Source organism: Pristiophorus japonicus, chromosome 9 (genome assembly GCF_044704955.1).
Source record: "Pristiophorus japonicus isolate sPriJap1 chromosome 9, sPriJap1.hap1, whole genome shotgun sequence".
NCBI lineage: Eukaryota > Metazoa > Chordata > Chondrichthyes > Pristiophoridae > Pristiophorus > Pristiophorus japonicus.
This window is the reverse complement of record NC_091985.1, coordinates 202,045,801-202,066,753: the sequence shown is the minus strand read 5'-3', so window position 1 is coordinate 202,066,753 and position 20,953 is coordinate 202,045,801. Positions and strand designations below refer to the sequence as shown.

The following is a 20,953-nucleotide window of genomic DNA, read 5'->3' as shown; positions in this document are numbered from 1 at the left end:
TATAAGAGGAGACTAATTGATATCCTGTTACTGACTCTTCCTTTTTTGGAACTTTTCTCCTTCATTTAACAAAGACCTGTCCTGATGTAGCACCTCACATGACCTCAGGATGTCCCAAAGAGCTTTACAGCCAATGAAGTACAACAACATCAAAGTAAATTTGAAGTGCATTCACTGTTGCAATGTAGGAAATGCAGCAGACAATTTGCACACAGCAAGCTGCCACGAACAGCAATGTGATACTGGCCAGATAATCTGTTTTAGTGATATTGGTTGAGGGCTGATGGGGCCTCGGTTCAGCGATTCATCCAAAAGATGGCAACACAGACAGTGCAGCAATCCTTCAGTACTGCATTGGAATGTCAGCCTAGATTTTGTGCTCAAGTCTCTACAGGTAGACTTGAACCCACAACCTACTGACTCAGAGACAAAACTGCTACCACTGAGCCACGACTGACACCCGATCATTACTCGTGATTATTTTAGTTCGGTTACTCTCATGGACAAACCCCAGCTCCCCATACCTTCCAGAGTGCCTCTCCTAGCCTTGGTATCCGGGGTATTGGTAACATGTCCATGTACCTGCCCTGGAAATGTTTGATGGGACAGTGTGGAGGGAGCTTTACTCTGTATCTAACCCGTGCTGTACCTGCCCTGGGAGTGTTTGATGGCTGTACCTGCCCTGGGAGTGTTTAATGCAATAGTTAGGAAGGACATTAGCTTGGATGATGTGGAATCTATATGGGTAGAGCTGCAGAACACCAAAGGGCAAAAAACGTTAGTGGGAGTTGTGTACAGACCTCCAAACAGTAGTAGTGATGTTGGGGAGGGCATCAAACAGGAAATTAGGGGTGCATGCAATAAAGGTGCAGCAGTTATAATGGGTGACTTTAATATGCACATAGATTGGGCTAACCAAACTGGAAGCAGTATGGTGGAGGAGGATTTCCTGGAGTGCATAAGGGATGGTTTTCTAGACCAATATGTCGAGGTACCAACTAGGGGGGAGGCCATCTTAGACTGGGTGTTGTGTAATGAGAGAGGATTAATTAGCAATCTCGTTGTGCGAGGCCCCTTGGGGAAGAGTGACCATAATATGGTGGAATTCTGCATTAGGATGGAGAATGAAACAGTTAATTCAGAGACCATGGTCCAGAACTTAAAGAAGGGTAACTTTGAAGGTATGAGGCGTGAATTGGCTAGGATAGATTGGCGAATGATACTGAAGGGGTTGACTGTGGATGGGCAATGGCAGACATTTAGAGATCGCATGGATGAACTACAACAATTGTACATTCCTGTCTGGCTTAAAAATAAAAACGGGAAGGTGGCTCAACCGTGGCTATCAAGGGAAATCAGGGATAGTATTAAAGCCAAGGAAGTGGCATACAAATTGGCCAGAAATAGCAGCGAACTCGGGGACTGGGAGAAATTTAGAACTCAGCAGAGGAAGACAGGGTTTGATTAGGGCAGGGAAAATGGAGTACGAGAAGAAGCTTGCAGGGAACATTAAGATGGATTGCAAAAGTTTCTATAGATATGTAAAGAGAAAAAGGTTAGTAAAGACAAACGTAGGTCCCCTGCAGTCAGAATCAGGGGAAGTCATAACGGGGAACAAAGAAATGGCAGACCAATTGAACAAGTACTTTGGTTCGGTATTCACTAAGGAGGACACAAACAACCTTCCGGATATAAAAGGGGTCAGAGGGTCTAGTAAGGAGGAGGAACTGAGGGAAATCCTTATTAGTCGGGAAATTGTGTTGGGGAAATTGATGGGATTGAAGGCCGATAAATCCCCAGGGCCTGATGGACTGCATCCCAGAGTACTTAAGGAGGTGGCCTTGGAAATAGCGGATGCATTAACAGTCATTTTCCAACATTCCATTGACTCTGGATCAGTTCCTATCGAGTGGAGGATAGCCAATGTAACCCCAATTTTAAAAAAATGAGGGAGAGAGAAAACAGGGAATTATAGACCGGTAAGCCTGACATCGGTAGTGGGTAAAATGATGGAATCAATTATTAAGGATGTCACAGCAGCGCATTTGGAAAGAGGTGACATGATAGGTCCAAGTCAGCATGGATTTGTGAAACGGAAATCATGCTTGACAAATCTTCTGGAATTTTTTGAGGATGTTTCCAGTAGAGTGAACAAGGGAGAACCAGTTGATGTGGTATATTTGGACTTTCAGAAGGCTTTCGACAAGGTCCCACACAAGAGATTAATGTGCAAAGTTAAAGCACATGGGATTGGGGGTAGTGTGCTGACATGGATTGAGAACTGGTTGTCAGACAGGAAGCAAAGAGTAGGAGTAAATGGGTACTTTTCAGAATGGCAGGCAGTGACTAGTGGGGTACCGCAAGGTTCTGTGCTGGGGCCCCAGCTGTTACAGTGTACATTAATGATTTGGACGAGGGGATTAAATGTAGTATCTCCAAATTTGCGGATGACACTAAGTTGGGTGGCAGTGTGAGCTGCGAGGAGGATGCTATTAGGCTGCAGAGTGACTTGGATAGGTTAGGTGAGTGGGCAAATGCATGGCAGATGAAGTATAATGTGGATAAATGTGAGGTTATCCACTTTGGTGGTAAAAACAGAGAGACAGACTATTATCTGAATGGTGAGAGATTAGGAAAAGGGGAGGTGCAACGAGACCTGGGTTTCATGGTACATCAGTCATTGAAGGTTGGCATGCAGGTTCAGCAGGCGGTTAAGAAAGCAAATGGCATGTTGGCCTTCATAGCGAGGGGATTTGAGTACAGGGGCAGGGAGGTGTTGCTACAGTTGTACAGGGTCTTGGTGAGGCCACACCTGGAGTATTGTGTACAGTTTTGGTCTCCTAACTTGAGGAAGGACATTCTTGCTATTGAGGTAGTGCAGCGAAGGTTCACCAGACTGATTCCCGGTATGGCGGGACTGACCTATCAAGAAAGACTGGATTAACTGGGCTTGTATTCACTGGAGTTCAGAAGAATGAGAGGTGACCTCATAGAAACGTTTAAAATTCTGATGGGTTCAGACAGGTTAGATGCAGGAAGAATGTTCCCAATGTTGGGGAAGTCCAGAACCAGGGGTCACAGTCGAAGGATAAGGGGTAAGCCATTTAGGACTGAGATGAGGAGAAACTTCTTCACCCAGAGAGTGGTGAACCTGTGGAATTCTCTACCACAGAAAGTTGTTGAGGCCAATTCACTAAATGTATTCAAAAAGGCGTTAGATGAAGTCCTTACTACTAGGGGGATCAAGGGGTATGGCGTGAAAACAGGAATGGGGTACTGAAGTTGCATGTTCAGCCATGAACTCATTGAATGGCGGTGCAGGCTAGAAGGGCCGAATGGCCTACTCCTGCACCTATTTTCTATGTTTCTATGGGACAGTGTAGAGGGAGCTTTACTCTTTATCTATCCCGTGCTGTACCTGATTAAAGACTGCTTTAGGCAGACACTGTTTGCTCAGAATGACCCATTACTCGATGCTGGCATCCATCACCTCGGTGAGAACATCATTTAACCCAAAGATAGAAACCCATCAGTTCCTCCCCTGGACACAGATCCGGAGGGACAGTGAGTATCCCGAACATTGTTGTACAGTGTACTCAATAGTTCCTCCCTGGGTCTGAGCCTTTTGGTGATGATTTGAATTTGACGCCCTCGAGTTACTGACTCACCGACTGGTGGAAATAGTTTTTCCTCATTTACCTGATCACATTCTGACCACCTCCCTCAGATCTCCAATTTCCCTTTGTTCTAATGAAAAGAGCCCCAGTTTCTCCAATCTCCCCTGATAACTAAAGCCTCTCTTCCCTGGTATCATCTCAGTGACTCTCTCTGCACCCTCTCCATGGCCTCCACATCCTTCCTGGTGTCAGATCCCCAAAACCTGACACAATATTCGAACTGCAGCCTAACCAATGATTTGTACAGGTTTACATGACCTTTGCCCTTTTGTACTCCACAGCCCTATTTATAAAACCTAGGACCCCATGTGCTTTATAACCACTTCATCAACTTGTCCTCCTACTTTTAAAGGTTTATGTATCTGATCCCCTTGTAGGTTGTAGATATATTAACATAATTTGGCTAAAACACATTGACATAAACTGGCTGATATAATGTGCATCATGGGAAAGAGAAGTTTAGTCTGAGTTAGAAACTCAAACAATCGATTCACTGCAGACAGGTTGCCATGGCAACACTGATGAGACATTCCATTCACTGAACCCACTGTTGGAATCTGTAATCAGATCAGGGGAAAGAACAGGGTTTGTCTGTTAGTAACCAGAATGTAAGCTCAAACGAGAGTAACACAATAGATTAGATTATAATGTGTGATGTTTACACCTATAATTGTGAAACTATAAGAAATAACAACTAACAGCAGGCAGGGGAGTTTAGCAATAATGAGAAAATTACTGAAGAAAAGTAACTGCTGGAAACCAGGGAAAGTGTCCTTGTAAATCACAGATTAGAGAAATTCCAGCTGTCTTTTCCTCGCTTCCTGCCAAAACCGAGCAGACAAGACACAGAAGAGTCTGGTGCCAGAGGTGATCACTGCAGGGTATAAAAGTGAGGGGAGACTGATGTAAGGGGGCAGTCGGGACTGGAGACACCGGAGATCAAGCTCAGGGCGCCCGAGGTTCCATCCAATGGGCTGTGGACACGCGGGACTTGCATGTTTACTCTGATTGATGGGTCAATATCAGGTACGGTGGAGGACAGAGAATCTGCTCATCTCACATTTCTTAATAAGGTATTAAAATTGCTGACACTCGACTCTCGAACCTGCTTATTAATTAAACATCGTATGAGCTCGAATCAAATCAAACATCACATCAAGATCTGATAGAGTCATACGATTCCTCAGAACTTGAATATCATCGACCTTTGAATGTGCAAGGAGAAATGTTTGTCTGTTCTGTCTGTGGGAAAAGATTTCAAACATCAGTGTGACTGGAAAAGCACCGAGACACACACACCCGAGTGAGAGTGTTCCAGTGCACTTGTAAGATTTCTAAATCTCTTGACAGTGAGATGATTCTTTCAAAACAATTGGAACAGTTTATTAAAAACACATACACATGCACATTATCAGCAATCATCAATTATGTTATAACAGAGCTACTATAAGGTTATAATAACAAACAACATACAGTACTTCCCTTTGGCTGGCTGGTTTGAACACACAGCTTCCTGTTTCAGCTGGTCTTAAAAGGAATGTCTCGTGCCGTGTGTCCAAGAGAGAGAGAGAGTGAGAAAAGTCTTTGCCTGAGTTCTTTATAATTCTCAAAGCCATTGTCCCTCAAAAAGCCTCCGGATTGGACCTTGGTTCCAGGGCCGATCCTTATTGGCTCTCCTCACACATGTGGCTGTCTGGACTAGCTCAGCCACCTCTTGATCAGGTTAATTGATTTCCCATTAACACAATACACACAAGCCATGCGGAAACTTGTGGGGGCTTTCATTTTGTTTCTTTTGTTTCAAAACTCAGCTCATGCTGGCAACCTGTGGGCTTTCATTTTGTTTCAACACAAACAGGCCTTTCCGTATAATCTACACTTTTAACATTTATACATACACAGAATCAATTTTAATCTGTTATATATGTGAACCTGTAAATAACTTGTTTAACCACCAGAGGACTCATCTCCAGGATTCCCAAGGGATCCCACAATCTCTTGGGAGCACCTGTACATAAGGACACCTCACAGGCTGGAGAGGCACTCTGGAGACCTGTAATAAAGCACTACGGTCACACCTTACTTTGAGCTCACAGGATCTGGTCAGACTCTTTATTCAATACATAACAACTGGCGATGAAATACAGATGACGAACCCCACCGCAACGATGCAGAGAACAATAGGCGTCCTGGAGAAATTTTCGGAGGAAGATGATTGGGAAACCTTCGTGGAGCGACTCGACCAATACTTAGTGGCCAACGAGCTGGAAAGAGAAGCGAACGCTGCCAAATGAAGGGCGATCCTCCTCACCATTTGCGGGGCACCAATGTATGGCCTCATGAAAAATTCTGCTTGCTCCAGCGAAACCCACAGATAAGTTATATGATGATTTGTGCACACTGGTCCGGGAGCATCTAAACCTGAAGGAAAGCGTTCTGATGGCGAGGTACCGGTTCTGTACTTACAAGAGGTCTGAAGACCAGGAAGTGGCGAGATACGTCGACGAGCTGAGACGCCTTCCAGGACATTGCAAATTTGAAGGACACTTGGAGCACATGCTCAGGGACTTCTTTGTACTTGGCATTGGTCATGAAGTAATACTTCGCAAACTTTTGACTGTAAGGACCCCAACCTTGAGTAAAGCCATAGCGATAGCCCAGGCGTTCATTGCCACTAGTGACAATACCAAACAAATCTCTCAGCACACGAGTGCTACTACAAGCACTGTGAACAAAGTAATGTTTTCAAATCGTAACATAGAGGGCAGGCCTCTCATCCCTGCAGCTGCACGTCCGCAGTTGTCTCAGTCCATCATCAAGGGTGGTGAATGCAAGGCCTTTAACATCTTGTTGGCGCTGTGGGGGTGATCATCATTTCCATTCATGCCGCTTCAAAGGATACATTTGCAAGGGCTGTGGAACAATGGGACATCTCCAATGAGTGTGCAGGTAAGCTGCAAACTCTGCTAATCCTGCAAATCACCATGTTGCAGAGGAGGACAGATCCACAGTGGATCATGATGAACCAGAGCCTCAGACCGAGGAGGCAGAGGTATATGGGGTGCACACATTTACCATAAAGTGTTCCCCAATAATGCTGAAGGTTGAATTAAATGGACTCCTGGTATCAATGGAGCTGGACAAAGGCACGAGCCAGTCCATTATGAGCAAAAAGACTTTCAATAAATTGTGATGCGGCAAGGCCAGTCCTGACTCCCATTCATACTAAACTGAGAACGTACACAAAGGAACTGATTCCCGTAATCGGCAGTGCTACTGTAAAGGTCTCCTACGATGGAGTGGTGCACAAGTTACCATTCTGGATGGTACCGGGCAATGTTCCCACGCTGCTCGGCAGGAGCTGGCTGAAGAAGACACGCTGGAACTGGGACGACGTCCGAGCACTCTCGTCCGTCGACGACACTTCATGTGCCCAGGTCCTAAACAAGTTCCCCTCGCTGTTCGAACCAGGCATTGGGAAGTTCCAAGGAGCAAAAGTGCAGATCCACCCGATTCCGAGGGCGAGACCCATCCATCACAAGGCAAGAGTGGTACCATACACGATGAGTGAGAGGTTGGAGATCGAGCTGGACCAGCTGCAATGAGAGGGCATCATTTCGCCGATCGAGTTCAACAAGTGGGCCAGTCCGATTGTTCCAGTCCTCAAGGGAGACGGCAGCATCAGAATCTGTGGTGATTACAAAGTAACTATCAATTGTTTCTCCCTGCAGGATCAATACCCACTACCAAAGACAGACGACCTATTTGCGATGCTGGCAGGAGGAAAAACGTTCACGAAGCTGGACTTGACCTCGTCCTACATGATGCAGGAGCTGGAGGAATCATCGAAGGTCCTCACCTGCATCAACACGCACAGAGGTCTCTTCATTTACAACAGATGCCCATTTGGGATTCGATCAGCCGTGGCGATATTCCAGAGAAACATGGAAAGCTTACTGAAGTCGGTCCGCGCATCATGGACTTCCAGGACAATATCTTGGTTACAGGTTGGGACACCATCGAGCATCTGCAGAATCTGGAGGAGGTTCTGAGTCGGCTTAATTGCGTGGGGCTCAGTTTAAAACGTCGAAGTGCATTTTCCTGCTGCCTGAAGTGGAGTTCCTGGGGCAAAGAAGCGCAGCGGATGGCAGCAGGCCACCGATTCGAAGACGGAGGCAATCAAGAATGCACCTAGACCACAGAATGTAACGGAGCTGCGGTCATTTCTTGGACTCCTGAACTTCTTTGGTAACTTCTTACCGGGTCTTAGCACACTGTTAGAACCACTGCACTCTTTACTGCATAAAGGAGATGAATGGGTATGGGGTAAAAGCCAAGAAATGTCTTTGTAAAAGCTAGAAAACTGTTATACTCAAACAAATTGCTTGTGATGTATGATCCATGTAAGCGTTTGGTACCAGCATGTGATGCGTCGTCATACGGTGTCGGATGTGTATTGCAACAAGATAATGAATCTGGGAAATTGCAACCAGTTGCTTATGCATCCAGAAGTCTGTCTAAGGCTGAGAGGGCCTACAGCATGATCGAAAAATAAGCGTTAATGTGTGTTTATGGGGTAAAGAAAATGCATCAATATCTGTTTGGGCTCAAGTTTGAATTGGAAACCGACCATAAGCCACTGATATCCCTCTTTTCTGAAAGTAAGGGGATAAATACAAATGCATCAGCCGGCATCCAGAGATGGGCGCTCACGTTGTCTGCATACAACTACGCCATCTGCCACAGGCCAGGCACAGAAAATTGTGCCGATGCTTTTAGTAGGCGGCCATTGCCCACCACAGGGGTGGAGATGGCACAGCCTGCAAATTTAGTTATGGTAATGGAAGCATTCGAGAGTGAGCAATCACCTGACAGATTAGAACCTGGATGAGCCAGAACCCCTTACTGTCCTTAGTAAAAAAACTGTGTGCTCCACGGGAGTTGGTCCAGTGTCCCGTTAGAAATGCAGGAAGAAATAAAGCCGTACCAGCAGCGCAAAGATGAAATGTCTATACAGGCAGACTGCCTTCTGTGGGGTAATTGGGTAGTGGTACCAAAAAAGGAAGGGACACTTTCATTCATGATCTCTACAGTACCCACCCAGGCATTGTAATGATGCAAGCGATAACCAGATCCCATGTATGGTGGTCCTGTATCGATGCAGAGTTAGAGTCCTGCGTGCACAGATGTAACGCATGTTCCCAGTTAAGCAATGCACCCAGAGAGGCGCCACTAAGTTTATGGTTTTGGCCCTCCAAACCATGGTCTAGGGTCCATGTTGACTATGCAGGCCCATTCTTGGGTAAAATGTTCCTAGTGGTTGTAGATGCATACTCCAAATGGATTGAATGTGAGATAATGTCGGCAAGCACGTCCGCTGCCACCATTGAAAGCATGTTTGCCACGCACGGCCTGCCTGATATCCTTGTGCGTGACAATGGGCGTGCTTTACCAGTGCCGAGTTCAAAGAGTTAATGACCCGTAATGGGATCAAACATGTCACATCTTCCCCATTTAAACCTACATCCAATGGTCAGGCACAGAGAGCAGTGCAAACAATCAAGCAGAGGTTGAAGAGGGTAACTGAAGGCTCACTGCAGACTCGCCTATCCCAAGTCCTGCTTAGTTACCGCACAAGACCCCACTTGCTCACTGGGATTCCCCCCGCTGAACTGCTAATGAAAAGGGCACTCGTTAGTCCACCCTGATCTACATGAACAGGGAGAGAGCAGGTGGCTTCAATAGAATACATATCATGATAGCGCAAATGTGTCACGTGAAATCGAGATTAATGATCCTGTATTTGTGTTGAACTACGGACAAGGTCCCAAGTGGCTTCCCGGCACTGTCATGGCCAAAGAGGGGAATAGGGTGCTTCTGGTCAAACTTTCAAATGGACTCACCTACAGGAAACACTTGGACCAAACCAACTCAGATTCACGGACTATCCAGAGCAACCCACAATAGACTCTACCTTTTTTGACCCTCCAACACACACACCAATGGCGATCGACACAGCGGTTGATCACAAAGCAGAACCCTTCACCCGCAGCAGCCCAGCAGGACTCACCACACCAGGCAGCCCAGCAAGGCCAGTTGCACAGCAGCCCAGCAAGGGCCCAACAAATGACTCACCAAAACCAGCATTTGCACCGAGACGATCAAGCAGGGAAAGCAAGGCCCCAGATCGACTCACATTGTAAATACTGTTGACTTTGGGGAGGGGCGGAGGGAAGCGTTGTTATGTATGTAAACCTGTAAATACCTTGTTTAACCACCAGAGGGCTCATCCCCTGGAGTCCCAAGGGATCCCACAATCCCTTGGGAGCACCTGTACATAAGGAGGCCTCACAGGCTGGCGAGGCACTCTGGAGACATGTAGTAAAGGACTACGGTCACACCTTACTTTGAGCTCACAGTATCTGGTCAGACTCTTTATTCAATACATAACATAATCATTAATAAACATTTTATTCTTACAAGCTCCCCACCTTGAGGGGGAAATATCCTTGTTGGCCCCTCATATGGTTTATCACCTCAGGGGTCACATATCACAGACATTGAGAGGGAGAGAGAGAAAAGTGGATGGCTTGACTTAGTCCCCACCTCGGAAGGTGTAGGCCACGTGGGGGATTTACTATAGTCCATTAACATCTCCAGCGGAGACTCTCCCCTTCCCGTGTCTTCAGTGCACCGTCGCTTCGCAAAACACATTGATGATTGATGATGTTCATGAATCATGCTGCAGTTCCCACTTCTCCATCGTCCCTCAGCTTCGGTCGTGGCCAGTATCGTCCTGACAATCGGGAGAATCCGTAACATGGTCTGTGGGAAACAAGATCAGTGCAGTATTTACTCTTTGGCAGTTTTTAACTGATTAATGTGAAACCACTTCTTGTATTTAGCACCCTTTGTCCCCGGTAACTGAATCAAATAAACCGCGGGGTTCAATCGGTCTATAATCTTATGCGGTCCCCACAACCTGGGCTCAAAGGCAGCTCCTTTTTCCCATAACGTGGAATCATTACTGAGTCTCCCACCTCGTATTCAAAGGACATACTTTCTTGTCAAAGTATCTTTTAATTTGTCTGCTTGACTTCCCCAATTTGGTGGCCACAAATCGAATGATCTGATCGGTGTGATCTACCGCTTGTTCCAGCCACTTGGAACTACATGTTTTCATTGTCAGGGGACTTATTCCTGTTAGTGTTAGCTGGGCCTAGTGTTCTCATGAGCCTCCCTGTCATGGCCTGATATGGGGAGACCTCTGTTGTTCTATGAGGTGTGAACCTCATTGCCATTAAGCACATTGGCAGCATGTTAGCCCATTGGGTGGGGTGGTCTGTGCACAATTTTTTTACCATTAACTTGAGGGTCCTGTTCCCCCTTTCGACCCCTCCAGATGACTGGGGGTGGTGAGCAATATGTAATTTGTGGTTTATCCCCAACATTTCTACAGGTTTATAAAAATATTACTGGCAAAGTGTGAACCTTGATCGCTATCCACTTGTACTGGTACTCCCCACCTACAAAATACATGATTCAATAGTGTTTTGGCTGCTGTGATTGTGGTGTTGGAGTGGCAGGGGAATGCTTCAATCCATTTAGTGAATTGATCCACCACCACTAGGGCTTGCTGAAAATTGCCTTGCGCCTGTGGAAGTGGCCCAATGAAGTCTATCTGGAGGTGAGCCCATGCCCTTGGGGTGGGGTTGCGCTTTGAAGCAAGTCTCGGTTAGTGCATGCGGGAGGATTGGTTGCAGGCATGGTAGGTATCGTGTCATGTATTTGTCGATTGTTTCCCTCTGCAATCAAGCTGTGGACGCTACCTTGTAGAAGGTTACCAAATAATACCCTGCTGTGGGGTGGGAGTGAAGGAGGGAAAGCAGTTCCTGATCCACCTCTGGTGGAACACACACCACCTGGCAGGTGTTTGGCATTCTTTTGAACATCAGCAACTGCTCATCTGAGTCAGGGGCAGTGGCTAGTAAGGTATTGGGAGCCCAGGTTGTTGGTTGAGGAAGGGGTCTACCTTCCTTGTGCCAGGCGCTTACAACGGCATATGACCAGTATTGCTGCTGCAGGGATTTTAAATCTAGGTGATCCGTTGGAGAGGCCTTGCTAACAGCATTGCAGGGCTCAACAACTATATCCTCTATCTCCCCATCAATCGCAGTGTCCTTGGCTGCTCTGTCTGCTCTGGAATTTCCCTCACTATGTGGACCTCCCTTCCGATGGGCTGCTACCTTTCCTATTAAGCAGGGCTGGGAACGCTATTTAAGGTATGACCAGAGCAGGCGTAATCAGGGCCCATTGACCAGGTCCTTACCGTCTATCGTACAATAGTCATTTTTGTGGTATAGGGGCAAGGAGAGCATGGTGTTTATAGCATAGACACTATCAGATCAAATATTCACGGGTCTATCTGCAGTCTCCTTTACAGCAGTTAGAAGTGCGTCGATTTCTGCATATTGCGAAGACTGTCTGTTGCATCTTCGCTGGATGCTTCTTTCTGGCAATACCACAGCATATCCGGTGTGCGGGGATCCTTCAATGTGATATGAGGACCCATTGATGTAGACATCTGGGGCACCCTTTATGGGCTCTTTCTGCACAGGATGGGTTAATCAGGAGTAACGGACATTCATGCGTGTTCCCCTCATAGATCAGAAATTGTGGCAGCAAGGTGGTGGCATCAATGTCTCTTTCCATAAATTCCAATATTCATTTGCTGAGGTGCTGCGAGGAAACTAGTGAATCTCCAGATTTCGTTAGTAGTTTCAGAGGTGTGTGTCTGCTGTGCAGGATTGTAGCCTGTAACCCAGTAATAAAAGTAAAGTGATGTACCGACCAGAAGACGGCCAGTAGGTGGCACTCGCATGTGGTATACGTCTTTTCTGCCCCCTGCAGGATTCGAGACGCATATGCAATGGGCTGTCGTCGATCAGCTCGCATTTGGCACAGAACTGCAGTGAGGCTTTGCTCCGAGGCCCCAAACTGCAAATGGAAGGGTTGCATGGGATCAGGAGAGATCAGACATGCGGCCTGTATCACTGCAGTTTTTTAATCTAGCCATGGACTGGGTGTGGGCATCAGTTCATGCCGGGTGTATGTCATCACCCTGCTGTTTTTATTAAATCATCCAGGGACTTTGCACACTCTACAAAGCCTGGGATAAAGTTCCTTTGGTACCCCACCAAACCCAAGAATGATCGTAGGGCTGCTTTGGAAGTGGGTAATGGCAGTCGCTGTATTATCTCCACCTTGTGAGAGTCGGGGGATGATCCCTCTGGAGAAATGGACACTCCTAGAAAGGTGACCCATTCTTTTACTAATTGAGCGTTACGGGGATTCACCTTTAGTCCCGCCTGAGCCAACAATGTCAAAAGTCCGTGCAAAAGGGACAGATGCTCTTCCATGCTGTCGGTTGCCAGCAGTAGGTTGTCTATGTACTGCAGCAAGCAGGTAGAGCGGGAGAAATTGCAGCCATTCTTTTGTGGAATATCATGGGGGCATTGTAGAACCCCTGAGGCAAGCATGTCCAGGTATAGCTCTGGTCCTCAAATGTGAATACAAATTTGTACTGGTCTTCCCCTTTAACAGGGATACTCCAGAATCCATTGGCGATGTCGAGGGTCGAGAAGTACTTGGAACCAGCAGGAATTTGAGATAATATGGTGGGAGTTTCTCTTACTACCGGTGGGCAGGCTGGTGTTACAGAATTTAACTTTCTGTAATCAATAGTCAGTCGCCAGCTGCTATCAGGCTTTTTAACCGGCCATGCGGGTGAATTGGTCATGAAAGTGCCTGGCCTAAGAACACCCTGCTCGACTAGGAATTTTATGGTGTCTCGGATGTAAGGGTGACTCTCCTTTGGGATGGGGTATTGTTTAGTGAATGAGTGGGGGGCTCCCTCAATAGATTCCTCGCCTGCCATTTTCCACAGTCATGCTTGCATGTGGCAAACACCACTAGGTGTTCCTGAATTAGTTTTGCCACAGCTTCATTTTTGCTCCCTGGAGCGTCATACTCAGATGGCTTTTTAATAGCAAAAACTGAGTGAGCATCTGAAATTTCTATTACTCCTGCCTTATCTCTCAATCCCATCCAAACCCAGACCTGATTAAAATCTATCATCATGCCATACTGATCCAACACATCAGTCCCTAAAATTCCCCTTCCGTCGGGGATGGTCATCAGCAAAGCTGCTGGAACCTTACAGGTGAGACCTCCCAACTGAAGTTCAGTGGCCTTCCCTGTATACGCGGTGCTTGTATCACCGTTAAACCCTTTAAGGGTCATATTACTCTTGCCCGCGGCTGCATGGCGTTCAGGGTATGGGGTGTGGATGATGGTAACGTCTGAGCCAGTATCGATAAGCATAATCTGCTGTCTGCCCCCTTTTAATACAACAAGGGCTACTGGTCTCTCGCTACCATCACGTCGGAACCCCACTTCCGACCAATCTTTGGGGGCCGAACCCTCTCCGAGGATCGATCCTGGAATGGGTCTCTCTAATGAGTGTGCATTGTTGATTGCGTGCACCGGTAAATGATTTTGCATCCTCCCCATGGCAATTTGGGTTTGTATAAGAGTTATCAATTGATCCAATCGCTGATCTGTCCCAGAGGGCTTGGATTCATCCCTCGGGAGGTATCTATGCATTGCATCATGGTTCGGTGCTGGTCTGGGTCTGCTGCAGTCTTTTGCTAGGTGGCCTACCTTCTTACAATTAAAGCACTGTCCCTTAAAGGGGTAGTTTCGAGATCCCTCCACCTTTGACACTGGTTTATTTGCAGTGGGTGGTGACTTCATCTTTAACTGGTCTTTTACCATCTCCCAGGCTATTTGAGCGCTGGTCTCTATATCTGTTCACTGATTGGTGGGCCTCATGGTTATTCCCAGGGTGGTTTTAACTAAAGGGTGGAGTTGGGTCAGGAACATTGATTTAAATTGTTCCTGATTCTTTCCCACTGTAGCGTTTGCGGCTGCCTGGTTCTGGGTACATTGATAGATATCGTACAGGCGATTACTGAAGGCTCTAGATGTGTCTTCTGGGTGCTGCTTGGTCTGATTAAGCAGAGCCACTCAGTTCAAGTTTCTGATCCCTAAATGGTTTAGGATCTCGGTCATGAGTGCATCGACCACTGTGGCAGACTGGAGGACTGCTTCTGGCAGATTATCTTTTAGGGAAGTGGAACAGGCCAAGAGGAGGACTCGTGTTAAGTCTCTCTCTTCCAACTCAGAGTGACCCCTCCTGGAATTTGCCCACCTCCTATTAACTTCCAGTGGGTCATCCCCATCATTAATGGCCCCAACTCGTGGTTACACGCCGTGGCGTCAGCACTGGATATAGGCCGTGAGTCGGTATGGTTACTGGTGATGCGACTGTGCATATTACGCCGTAAAGAAGTGGTTACTATGGCTACAGTTGGCTCTTGTGTCTCCAAGATATCCCATCCTGCACCACCCTCCTGGGAATTATACTGATTTTCTTTCTCTTCCCAATCTCTCTCCCCTTTTCCCCTTCTGCTGTCTCTGTTATGGCTCCCCATGTTACTGCGGATACCAGGGCCTGCTGCTTCCCTAACTTACTTTTTATCCTCGCTATTTCTAGTTGGCACTGGGAGTGATCTGCCTCCCTATGTGGCTTCTTAATGACTTCCCTTAATGCACCCCTAGCATCTTCCATCTCTTGCTGGAGCCTCAAGTTTTCCAATTTATATTTTTTTAACTCTAATTTGTTTTCATTTGCTTCAACAATGGCTGCGGTGGCATTTAAATTTGACAGGCTTTGTTGTTGAAGCAGTGAAGCTGCCTGTTTGGCCCCTCTTTCTAATTGCTCAATACTATGGTTTAATTGGCCAATTTCTTGTCTTAAATGCTGTATTTCTCCCTCTTTTAATTGCTTCACAAGTTGGAGGCCTTCTTCCTTTTGTTGTTTTATACCTTCATTCTCTCTTTCTTTTAGTTGAATCTTTTACTTGCAATTCTTTCAAATCTTGTATTACTTTAGTGTCTTGCCTTATTAATTCCTCATCTCTCCTGGCACAATAAAATGCGCTGAATGCCACGAGACTGTTTGCCTGCTTTGGCCGTATCTCTCCCTTATCTACCCTCTCCTGAATAAGTTTCACCTTCTACCCAAATGACGCACGTCTAACCTCATGCTGTGCCTGTGCCTTTAATTCTTCTACATCTTGTATCGGGAGCTTTTTGGACAACTTCTCCTGATAAACTAGCTTAACATTACTTTTTATTGTTGGCTTTCTGTCCATGATCGATCCCTTCATCCTGTGTCTTTTGACTATAACTACTAGTGGGTTCCCACTTAAACAGCTCCAACCCACCCCATTTAAACAGTTACAACCATCAAGATGACCGCTCTCCTTTTTAAGATGCAATTACTCCCAATCTGTTTAATCGTTTTAATTATACTCGCAACACAGATTAGAATCGCAACTCCCGAGATTTCCAATTGTTCAAAAGAATCATTAAAAAGCTGTCTCGCCAGATGCCCACATTATCCACCAATTGTAAGATTTCTAAATCTCTGGGCTTAAATTTGACAGTGGGACGATTCTTTCAAAATAATTGGAACAGTTTATTAAAAACACACACACATGCACATTATCAGCAGTCGTCAATTATGTTATAACAGAGCTACAATGAGGTTATAATAACAAACGATATACATTACTTCCCTTTGGCTGGCTGGTTTGAACTCACGGCTTGCTGTTTCCGCTGGTCTTAAAAGGGTTGTCTCGTGCCGTATGTCCAAGAGAGAGAGAAAAAAGTCTTTGCCTGAGTTCTTTATACTTCTCAAAGCCATTGTCCCTCAAAAAGCCTCCGGATTGGACCTTGGTTCCAGGGCAGTTCCTTATTGGCTCTCCTCACACATGTGGCTGTCTGGACTAGCTCAGCCACCTCTTTATTAGGTTAATTGCTTTCCCATTAACACAATACACACAAGCCATGCGGCAACCTATGTGGGCTTTCATAGAAACATAGAAAATAGGTGCAGGAGCAGTCCATTCGGCCCTTCGAGCCTGCACCACCATTCAATATGATCATGGCTGATCATGCAACTTCAGTACTTCAGTTCTGCCTTCTCTCCATAACCTCTGATCCCTTTAGCCATAAGGGCCACATCTAACTCCCTTTGAATATATCCAACGAACTGGACTCAACAACTTTCTGTGGTAGAGTATTCCACAGGTTCACAATTCTCTGGATGAAAAAGTTTTTCCTCATCTTGGTCCGAAATGGCTTACCCCTTATCCTGAGACTGTGACCCCTGGTTCTTGACATCCCCAACATCGGGAACATTCTTCCAGCATCTAAGCTGTCCAATCCCGTCAGAATTTTATATGTTTCTATGCGATCCCCTCTCATTCTTCTAAATTCCAGTGAATATAAGCCTAGTCGATCCAATCTTTCTTCATATGTCAGTCTTGCCATCCCGGGACTCAGTCTGGTGAACCTTCGCTGCACTCCCTTCAATATCAAAAATGTCCTTCCTCAGATTAGGAGACCAAAATTGCACACAATACTCAAGGTGTGGTCTCACCAAGGCCCTGTACAACTGCAGCAAGACCTCCCTGCTCCTATACTCAAATCCTCTCGCTATGAAGGCCAACGTGCCATTTGCTTTCTTTACTGCCTGCTGTACCTGCACGCCTACTTTCAATTACAGATGTACAATGACACCCCAGGTCTCGTTGCACCTCCCCATTTACTAATCTGTCATCATTCAGATCATAATCTGCCTTCCTGTTTTTGCCACCAAAGTTGATAACCTCACACTTATCCACATTATACTGCATCTGCCATGCATTTGCCCACTCACCTAACCTGTCCAATTCACCCTGCAGCCTCTTAGCATCCTCCTCACAGCTCACACTGCCACCCAGCTTAGTGTCATCTGCAAACTTGGAGATATTACATTCAATTCCTTCGTCTAAATCATTAATATATATTGTAAATAGCTGGGGTCCCAGCACTGAACCTTGCAGTACCCCACTAGCCTGCCATTCTGAAAAGGACCCGTTTATTTCTACTCTTTGCTTTCTGTCTGCCAACCAGTTCTCTATATTACCCCCAATCCCATGTGCCTTAATTTTGCACACTAATCTCTTGTGTGGGACCTTGTCAATAGCCCTTTGAAAGTCCGAGTACACCACATCCACTGGTTCTTCCTTATCCACTCTACTAGTTACATCCTCAAAAAATTCTAAAAGATTTGTCAAGCATGATTTCCCTTTCATAAATCCATGCTGACTTGGACCGATCCTGTCACTGCTTTCCAAATGCGCTGCAATTACATCTTTAATAATTGATTCCAGCATTTTCCCCACTACCGATGTCAGGCTAACTGGTCTATAATTCCCTGTTTTCTCTCTCCCTCCTATTTTAAAAAAGTAGGGTTACATTAGCTACCCTTCAGTCCATAGGAACTGATCCAGAGTCCATGGAATGTTGGAAAATGTAATTTTGTTTCTTTTGTTTCAAAATTCAGCTTATGCTGGCAACCTGTAGGCTTTCATTTTGTTTCAACACAACAGGCCTTTCCGTATAATCTACACTTTTAACATTTATACATACAGAATCAATTTTAATCATTAATAAACACTTTTATTCTTACACACTGCCTGTGGAAAAAGCTTGAACCAGTTACACAGCCTGAAAAAAAACGAGGCTTCAACTGATCGTCCAACCTGGAGACACAAGGACACTCGCACCACAGAGAAACCGTGGAAATGTGGGGATTGTGGGAAGGGAGTCAATTACCCATCCCAGCTGGATATTCATTGATGCATTCACACTGGGGAGAGGCTGTTCATCTGCTCCATGTGTGGGAAGGAATTCACTCAGTTATCCAAGCTCCTGACACACAAGCGAGTTCACACTGGGGAGAGACTGTTCACCTACATTGAGTGTGGGTAACCTCTGACAGACCGACATGTTCACACTGTTAAGAGATCATTTGAATGTTCTGGCTGTGTGAAGAGCTTTAAAAGCACAAAGGATCTGTTGACGCACCACGTACTCACACTGGGGAGAGGCCGTTCACCTGCTCCGAGTGGGAAGGGATTCGCTCAGTCATGCACTCCGCTCAGACACCAGTGAGTTCACAACTAACTGCAGTGGTTGGATTCTACTGTTATTACTGCTGTTAATCATGGCAGTGTGGAGGCCCCGACCTGCAAGAAACCATCAGCCGCAGGTCGGGGCCATAAAAGGAGTGGAGGTACGGCGGTCCGGGAGCAGCGTGGAGGCCACTTCAGGGAGCAGAGTGAGCTGGTGCAGGAGTGCGACGACTTGGAGAAGGGCGACTGGATTGGACGTCACCAAAACCAAGGTCTCTGATTGGAGCGTGGGCAGGTACAGCAGGAGCGCGAGGTCGGGGCGAAGGAGCAGCGAGAGATTGTAGAGCAACGTGATTGGGGCCCAGCAGAGGCGTGAGTTCTGGGCCCAGAAGAGGCGTGGGCCCAGGGGCAGCACGGGCCAACCCACACTGCGATATGTGTGTGCACTAGGTCCGTGCAGCAGAGCTGGTCTCCTGTTGCCACTGGAACAAGACCTAGCTCTGTCAAGCCCGTGTGGTGGCTGGTGTGCAACGGCCACCACACGTTAATAAAATCCACGCACAGGCATCTTCCAACCTTCAATATGGAGTTCGGGACCTGGAATGTCAGGTCCATCATTGAAACAGCTGTGAACTCATCCCTTTTTGGTGGGGAAGCAAGTCATCCTCGATATGAGGGACCATCTAAGAAGTAATCAAATCCAGGACTGAATCATGTTCACTATGGCAATCGTGCTTTATTTCTGCTGATGTTAATAACCTCTATAACTGGGCTTGAGTTTAATATTCTGGATAAATATTAAATAAATCAGCTTTTTTCAAACAATGTGTCGAATATTTGCTTTTTCCATGAAAAAAACTAAGGGCTAGACTTTCCACTATGATCGCCATCACCCAAAAATGGGCGAGATTTCCGTCTTCAGTGTTTTTTTATTTTTCATGATCGCTGGAATGTAGCCCATTTTAAAAAGCGCTAGTTTCGCCTTTTTATTTTGGGCGATAGCCTTAGCGATGTGAAATGGGCCTTAGCGATTTATTCAGTCATGCAAGTCTGGCGTCTATAGCAACGGGCGTTCTGCACACGCGCGTTTTTTTTTAGCAAAGATGTTTTCCCGCGATTTGGGAGTTCAGGGGTCATCTGCGCATGCTCAGAAGAGTGAAAGAGAGAGAGAGAGAGAGAAGGAGAGAGAAAGCACGCAGTCTGATACCTTGAAAGATGTCCAGTGATACGAGTATGCAGCAGGAGGAAGTGTCAGGGAGTAGGAGAGCGAAAGCCTTCTTGGATGGGGCGAATGAGGCCCTTGTTAATGAGGTGGTGAATAGGTGGGGACAATTAACCCGGGGTGGGCATGGGAAACCTCCCCCCGCCGGACCTATCAAAAAATATGGGGCGATATCACCGCCGTTGTTACTTCTGTGGCCCACGATAGGCGTGAGGCAGACCAGTGCCACAACAGCTGGAACATCCTGGTTGCTTCGGCAAGAGTAAGTATTAAATTATTACATTTTAAGTTGTAATGATCCACTAAATTAATTCGAATGCAAATCTGCCGATTGTAATTAAGCTGGATAATCTTGGGTAGCTTCTCTGTTAAGATTTGCATGGGGTCAGAACCTCTATCCTTTAAGTCTAATTTTGCTCAGATGCCTTACATTTAATCAACAGTATTAATTATTATTTAAAGGAATGACTGGAAACAGACAGACCGCAAACATTCGGCATTTCCATCACGATAGTTCAGGAGAATTTTTGTGTGCTGTGAGCAAGTCTTTAACTTGGGCACTGTCTCCTTTTTGGTTGGTGGATGGGGCACGACTGAGCACCGAGGGGTCCGGTCACCTTTACCCAGACTGTGTGAGGATCTCTGGCTGCTGTCACTCACACAGTGACCCAGCCTGGACTGGGGGAAGAACTGCCCTGGCTCACTGTCTGCCCTGGGATACTTTGGGACATTAGCGCCAGCCACACGGAGGTCTCCGAGCACAGCCCATGGACACGGTGCCCCCTCGCATTACAGTCCTGTCTTTGCCGAGCTCACCAGCAGTTCTGATCCCCCCCCCCCGCACCCGGGGGACCTGCATCAATTCAAATAAACCTCCTACCTCCCATCAGGCGCCGAATGGCACAGCCTGTGGATGGGGCCTTTCCTGGAGATTGTACGCAAGATGTTTGGTGTCAAGCAATAGT

General features: G+C 46.4%; 1 pseudogene; it reads left to right on the top strand.

Annotated features, from left to right (window-relative positions):
• The window catches only part of LOC139274060 (zinc finger protein 271-like), a 67,533-nt pseudogene that overhangs the window by 5,232 nt on the left and 41,348 nt on the right, over nucleotides 1-20,953 (top strand).